We start from the raw sequence: 8,404 nt of genomic DNA, 5'->3' as shown, positions 1-8,404 counted from the left end.
GCTGCTGCGGTCACGGTTGCTGGGTGAACGTGCCCCAAACCCACCATCGGGACCTGCAGACCAGTTGATCCATTTGGTTACCGCTGTTGTGAGGCCAATCCTCAGGAGCAGCTTTTACTGATATGGATTTGCGATTATTGGGGGACAAGCTCAGGAAAATGACACATCACAATATCGAGGAAAAGCGACTTCATTGAGAAAGATTAGTTTCACGGGTTTTCTGCAATGGCTGAGCTCTATCACCACTGGACTGTTCATTCAGACACCATGCAAATGAACCAGGGACCCGGGTCTGACTCCAAACATGCCAGGTGTTAGAATTGAGATTCAATAAATATCTGGAATTACGAATCTAATGACACCTATAAATCCATGGTCAATTGTTTAAAAAAACAAAACCATCGGGTTTACTGACGTCCTTGGAGGAAGGAAAATGCTATTCTAACCTGTTCGGGCCTCCAGGTGACTCCAGACTCACTGCAATACGGTTGAGTCTCAAATGCCCGCTGTGCAATTAGGGATCGCAATCAATACTGCCGAGTCAGCGACGCCCTCATACTGTAACAGAATACGAAAAAAAAGTTAATTCGGCTCTAGCTAGATTATTGTGTGCAGTTCTGCAATTCACAGTATAGCAATGATGTGATCGCAATGGAAACGTTGCAGGACAGATTCAATGGGATATTGTCTGGGCTGAAGAGTTTCAGTTATGAGGAGAGATTGGACAGACTGGGTAGTTTGTCACCGAGCAGAGGCGATTGGAGAAGACACGACTGAAATGTACAAAATAATGAGGGATATGGATAGGATAGACTGAAAGAAGCGTTTGTTATTGATGGAGGGATCGAACACTGGGGCCAAGAGATTTCGGGAAAAGGCAAAAAGTTTTGAGTAGATGTGCTGAAAGGGTCAGAGAGGAAAAAAAATTGAGATGTTAATTTGTGATGCCAAAACATATAAGACTATGGGCTAAACAATGGAAGACTTGATTCAGGTCGTTAAGCAGTTGCGTTGGACAAGTGCGGCCACAACAGGCTGAAGGGCCTCTTTCGATGTTATCCTCCACAGTATCGTGGTTAGTGTCCCTTATGCTTGGCCTTTCATTCTCGATTGGATATGTCACAGGAAAGACAATGCTGTCTGAATCAGCTGGGGAAGGACTGCAGCTCCTGGGGAGAGAGAGTGTCAGTGAAAGTGCAAACACGTAATTTCAGCAAACTGCACATTGTGTTTGTGTTGCAATGAAAACCATTATATAGAGTTGTTCCTGACTAATGTGTTTATTTAAAGCAGGAATCTGAGGCAGGAAACAGAGCAAACCCATTCAGACCTGAGTGCAGAAACATTTCCAGCAGAACTACTGAGGTTGTACAGCGCAGAACCACGTTTGAGTGCATTGAATTCCGGTTGATGGGCGCAGCTTGCTTTCACTCGGCTGAGTTACCAGTGTGTAAATGATACAGATAGTGTTCAATGTGATGGTACATTTGCTCAGTGGTTCGAACTGTTGTTAAGACTGTAGGTTAGGTAGATTGGTCATGTTAAATTGCGCTGATGTGTCCAGAGAGTGAATTCAGTAAGTTAAGTGAGTTAGCCATGGGTAACAGAGCGATAAGGTCAGCAGTCACACGATGCCAGGTTTTATTCCAGCAGGTGTATTTGAAATCACAAGCCAGGGGCCTGCGGGGATAGAGACGGGAGCTAGATCTGGTTGAGATGCTGTTCAGAGTGTCCCTACAGACTCGATTGTCTGAACTGTACTTTCTGCCTTGTAGGGAATCTGTGATTCTATCAGAGAGGACACTGCCAGCTTTTACTGGGTTGCTAAGACATTAGAGACGAAGCTGCCGGCGTTTAGTGGGGATGGAATTTTATTTATTTGTGTGTTGAAAAATTTGACACTGAACCAAGGAAAACCGAATGGAAGTTTTCCTGGGTATTTTGGTTTGGAGAGAGTAAATAGGTGGTAAATTCACTCTTTCAAGTTCGTAAATTTCTGAACGTCAGGCTTTCAAAACCATCGATGTAGGACAAAGAAATGATGGGAGCAGAATTTCTGTCACTCAGAGAATCCGTTTCCAAAATACTTGGAAAGGCACATTAAGAGACACACAAGCAGTGAGTTTCACCAGGAGAGAGACAGCCTGTGGCCAGGTAAAAGTGTAAAAGTGGGGTGTGGGGGGTAGAAGGTGCGAGGAAACAATGTCGAATTTGGACGACTTCAGATGCAAAGAAATATCGGAAACGTATGCAGCTGAGTAAGATTCAGCAAAAAAAAAACCTCAGAGTTTTGAAAGATTTCTATTAATATTCCACATGAAGCATTATAAATGGAACTGACCAGATTCTGTATATTGTCAATGAAAGCTATTCCATAATGTATAGGAAGTGACCCGTCTTTGGAGATCGATTTCCTGCTTTCATCCCATGGCTTAAAGGTGGGAGGACAATCGCCATGATGTTGGGTTCATTTGAAACCACTGAAATCTGCCAAAGTAACTGAGCATCAAAACTGGCATATTGTTTAACCTTCTGCTTTTCTCATCAGTATTTTCTTTAAGCTGAAATAAATTCGGAGCAAAATTTAATGCAACATTTAACGTTCCAATCACATAAATCAAATTCACTTCCGATCATTGCAATGACCAGAGTGATATTGCAGCAAAATTAATAAAATTAAACAAACAAAACCAGTTCAGGTTCAGCCATGTGAGAAGGACCATCGAGCTAAAACATCACCTTCACTTCTCTCTCCATATATTAGATTAGATTACATTACAGTGTGGAAACAGGCCCTTCAGCCCAACAAGTCCACACCGACCCGCCGAAGTGCAACCCACCCATACCCCTACATTTACCCCTTACCTAACACGACAGGCAATTTAGCATGGCCAATTCACCTGACCTGCACATCTTTGGACTGTGGGAGGAAACCGGAGCACCCGGAGAAATCCCACGCTGACACGGGGAGAACGTGCAAACTCCACACAGTCAGTCGCCTGAGGCGGGAATTGAATCCGGGTCTCTGGCGCTGTGAAGCAGCAGTGCTAACCACTGGGCCACCGTGCCGCCCACGACATAAGTTTTCACGTGAGAGAGAAACTGTCTGAAGAAATTATGCGTCAAGACTAAATGTGCGTGTGAATGTGACGGGAATTTCATGTTAGCTGGTTCATTCTGAGACAGTTCCGACTAGGAATGAATCAATGACAGGTATTCCTTCCAAGGACGAGGTCAATTCCTTGGATTTTGCTGGTATTATTATTCCACTGAAAGCAGTAACATAAAGGTGTATATTCGATTCCGCTCAGGAAATGTCTTATCCCCTAGGTGCACCACATGTAATCTTGATGTGGTCACATCTGAGACCCTTTGCCATGGGCTGAAGCGGCCCAGAGGTTAAGGCTCTGTCACTGTGCACATGTGGATTTGAATCCTACTCTGGCTGTTGCTTCTATCAAACGCAGCTGTGGTTTCCCTTTGTGCCTCGCATCTTTAGTATACACTGGATGGAGATTCTTGCCCATGCCCTTTCGTTGCACCAGAGATTGGTGATAAATCGACACCATATCAAAGTAGAAATACACCAATTTGTTTCTGTTGTAAGTTAAATTGGGATAATGAAAAGGAGTGCAACGTTACTTTCCTCCTTTCATTCAATCTTGACTTTCTATGAATTTATATCGATTGAAAGCAAAACAAATCAGGAGAGATCGGGTGCAATAGTTTATCCAGTGGGATTGTGAATTTTAATGCAACACTCCACACAAAGTTCTGATCAGTATTTCAAACAGTCAATTGGAATTGGAACTGCAGAAAACTTCTCCTATGAAACGAACCTTTCATTCTTTCACAAACTACTGCTGTGTGGATCATACCGTAATCCATCATCTAGCGTGATCACCAAGTTGCCAACAACATTAGATCCACGAATCTTCATTAGCAATCACACCTTCTGCACGTATCCGTATGTAGTATTACCAGTGCCATTGTTGTCTCCAGGCCACAGCACATTCCTTGTTCATCAGTTTAGGAGCCGAGTTCCTGATCTGTCTGATCAGTTTGATAAAACTTTACTATGACATCATCCCATCCTCTCAGAATTCTAAACTTAACAATAAAATATTGAGTTAGACCAAATGATTTTGGATTGGAAGTTGGATATTCAGCCTATCGAGACTGCTCCACCATTCAACGAAATCATGGCTGATCTGATCATCTTCCACTCCATTCTCCTACCTTACCTCGATAGAGCTTCATCGTCTTTTTGGTGTAAATATCAGTCTGGCACAGTTTGAAAATACACAACTCAGCCTCAACAACAGTTTTCGTAAAGTGTTCCACCGATTCTCTGGTCCCTGAACAAAGAAATGACTCCTCATTTCTGAATTAAGTAGGCAATATCTAATTCTGAGTTCATGTACTCTGGTGCTCTCCTAATACCAGAGGGTAAACCACATGACTGTACCTACCCTGTCAAGATCCTATGAATACTGAACGTTATAAATTTTATTATGTGATTATACAGGTTTCCTCCGCCTCTTTTGTTTCAAGGAGATCAATCCCAGCCGAACCATTCATTCAACGAAGCTACATTTTCTCCAAGGTTATCAACATGTTCGCAAATCTCTGCTGTCCCCTGCAACGTCCTTATATATTATTAAGCCAAGTGGAGACATTTCTGTGAGACAACTGTTGAAGTTTCAAGCACCGACGGGAATTGGAACTTGAAATCAGATAGCGATTGGAATCAGATTGGTCCACACAAGGACGAAATACACTAATGATAACTCTGACAAATGAGAACCTAATCATACCCCATTGTACTTCAATGGCTTTACTTTAACCAAATTACCCCGTGTAATCGTCCACGGAGCTAGTATTTAGGCAAAACGATTGAGACTGGCTGTAGAAACACTTTGACAACAAAAACATGTCCGTTGGCAGACAGTTTTGATTATAAACTTAAGTCATTGCTCAGTGAATCCTACACCGTTTGCAAGGCACAACAGAAATGTGGAACATAACTCTCTCCATTTGCTAGATGGGTGTAACTTCAACAACATTTAAGGTACTGGACACCATTCCCAATAATGCAGTCACTTGATTGTACATTCTTCAGTACCAGAATATTTATTTCCTTCACCGCAAACGCACAATTGCAACAGAGTGCACCAACTACACGATGTACAGGAGTAAGTCATCCGGGAATTTTTAACAGAACTTTCAAAGCTCAACAGCTATGCTGACGACAAGGACAAGCTTCGAAGATGCAACGAAACGGCACCATTTGCAAGATACCGTGTGGACGGCATGGTGACACAGTGGTTAGCACTGCTGCCTCACAGCGCCAGAGACCCGGGTTCAATTCCCGCCTCAGGTGACTGACTGTGTGGAGTTTGCATGTTCTCCCCGGGTTTGCTCTGGTTTCGTCCCACAGTCCAAAGATGTGCAGGTCAGGTGAATTGGCCATACTAAATTGCCCGTAGTGTTAAGTAAGGGTAGGTAAATGTAGGGGTATGGGTGGGTTGCGTTTCGGCGGGTCGGTGTGGACTTGTTGGGCTGAAGGGCCTGTTTCCACGCTCTAATGTAATCTAATACCCTCGAAGGACCATTGTACCCTGACATGGGAATGAATCAGTGATAAACTCATTGAGTGGTGAAGCAGTCTTGATTGGCAAAGTTGCATACTTCATCACTCTTTTATCTTAACATTTAATAAATGTTGATTAATGCAGAGACCAGACTTGTGCTCAGTCTTTTAGCTATTCCCTAAACATCCACAACCTGTGGTCAACAACAGAAAATATCCAAAAACCTTCTCAATCAACTGATTCCCCTAAAGATGAAAGCAGTGCTGGAGAAGCACAGCAGGTCCGGCAGTATCTGAGGAAATGTCAAGTTTCGGGCAATTACCCATCATCATGAATGACACTGGGTGCCTATGGGGTGGAGTGATAAATGGGAGGGAGTGGGTTGGGGAGAAGATATCTGAGAGTGCAGTAGGTGGATGGAGGAGGGGGTGAAGACAATGTGTGAGAGAGAAGGATGGAGGGAATGTTGGGAATGACAAAACAGAGGTGGGACAGGTCCGGAGGACGGTGCAAAACTGGAAGGTTAGAACTGGCGTAAGATGAGGGAGTGGGAATGAGGAAACTGATGAAGTACGCATTGATGGGGTTGAACGGTCCCGAGAAAGAAGATGAGGCGTTCTTCCTCCAGGCGTCGGGTGGTGTGGGAGTGGTGATTAAGGTGGCCCAAGGCCTACATGTCCTCGGGAGAGTGGGAGAGGGAGTCGAAATGTTTGGCCATGGGTCAGTGGAGCTGATTCTTGCAGTTGTCCTGAGATGTTCTCTGAAGTGCTCCGTCAGAAGACATCCGGTCTCCCCAATTTAGAGGCGACCGCACCTGGAGCAGCAGATACAAAAAATAACACGTGTGGGAGTGTGGGTTACCATTTGATGGATGTGGAAGGCTCCATTAAAGCCTTGGATAGAGGTGAGGGGGGAGATGTTCGTGCAGGATTTGCAATTCCTGTGGTGGCAGAGGAAGGTGCACGGAGCGAATGGTGGATCATTTGAGGGCGTGGACGTGACTAGGTAGTCGCGGAGGGAAAGGTGTTTGAGGAAATCGGATAGGTTTGGGGAGGGAAATATATCCCTGGTGCTGGGGTCAATTTAGAGGTGGCGAAAATGTCGGCAGATGATGTGATTTATGCGGAGGTTGGTGCAATGGAAGGTGTGGACTTTCCTCTGTCCTTGTTCTGTCCATGTTGTGTTTGGAGATGTGGGGTTCATGGATGGATTGCAGGACTTGGATGAGATGCATTACAGGGCATCTTCAAACACATGAGAGGGGAATTGCCGATCTTTAAAGAAGGAGGCCTTCTGGTGTGTTCTGTGGTGGAACTGGTCCTCTGGGAGCAGATGCAGCAGAGGCAGACGAGTTGGGAACACAGGAAAGCATTTGTGCCGGAGGTGTGGTGGGAGGAGATGGAATCCACATATCTGTGGGTGTCAGTGGGTTTGTTAAAAACATCAGTAACACAGACCTCCAGGGATATTTTTTCCCTCCCCACCCCTATCCACTTTCCGAAAAGACCGCTCTCTACACTACTACCACGTCAAGTCCCCGCCCTCCAATGACCCATCGTCCCCTCCTGCCACCTTCTCTGCCAACACAGGAATTGCAAAACCTGCTCCCACACACACTCCACCTCTGCCCAATGCCCCGAAGAAGCCTTTCACATCCATCAAAGTTTCACCTGCACTTCCACACATGTCATCTATTGCATCCGTTGCTCCCGATGCAGTCTCCTGAACAGTGGGGCCACCGGACATCTTCTCGCAGAGTGCTTCAGAGAACATCTCCAGGACACCGGCAACAATCAATCCCAACGCCCCGTGACCGAACACTTCAACTCCTCCCGGCCACTTTCCCGAGGACATGCAGGTTTTCAGACTCCTCCAACGCCACTTCCTCACCACCCAACGCCTGGAGGAAGAACGTCTCCTCTTCTGCCTCTTGAGACTTCAACTCCATGGCATCAATGTGGATTTCACCAGTTTCCTCATTCTCCCACCCCGGCACCAACCTTACACTAGCTCCAACCTTCCAGCTTGGCACCGTCCTACTGACCTGCCCCACCTGTCTATCTTCCTTCACACCTATCCGTTCCACCCTCTTCTCCGACCGAACACTCTTATCCCCACCTCCATCCACCTATTGCACTCTCAACTAAATTCTCCCAAGCCCCACCCCTTCCATTTCTCTCTCCAACCTCGATGCTATCAGCCTTATTCCTGATGAAAGCCTTTTGCCCAAAACGTCACTTGTTTTTGCAACTCGGATGCTGCCTGACCTGCTGTGCTTCTTCAGCACCACTCTAATCTTGACTCTGATCTCCAGCATCGACAGTACGCACGTCCGTCCAACTGATTCTCCTGTCCATTAATCTTCAGCGATCATGAATGTCCACGCCAAGATCTCTTTGTCTGTCTACACCACACAGAATACTCACTGTTATTGTTTCTTCTCCCAACTTTCGTTAACACTCATTGATATGGATTCAATTCCATTCGCCATTTTCCTTTCCAACAGATTGATACTTCCCTGCAATCTCTGACATTCGTCGTCATAGTCAACTGCACGACCAATTGTTGCATCATCAGCAAACTTCTGAGTTTTGGCTCCTACAACTAAGTCTACATCACTGATCTACATCAGAAAAGAATGGAACTCCACTTGAAACACGCATCCAAACAGGGTTCATTGCTGATTGGGATGAACAGCTGCAATAACAGCAGTTTCGAACTCCTGCTTTCATTTGTAGACTCGCTGTTGACTCTATCAGTTGGTCTCCTGAGGGACACTTTCTCGCATATGGGAATGGTGAATGACCTGT

This window comes from Chiloscyllium plagiosum, unplaced genomic scaffold (genome assembly GCF_037043375.1).
Source record: "Chiloscyllium plagiosum isolate Xiang-an unplaced genomic scaffold, Cpla_swu_hap1 HiC_scaffold_38, whole genome shotgun sequence".
NCBI lineage: Eukaryota > Metazoa > Chordata > Chondrichthyes > Orectolobiformes > Hemiscylliidae > Chiloscyllium > Chiloscyllium plagiosum.
The sequence above is the reverse complement of the archived record's forward strand: the minus strand, read 5'-3'. Positions refer to the sequence as shown.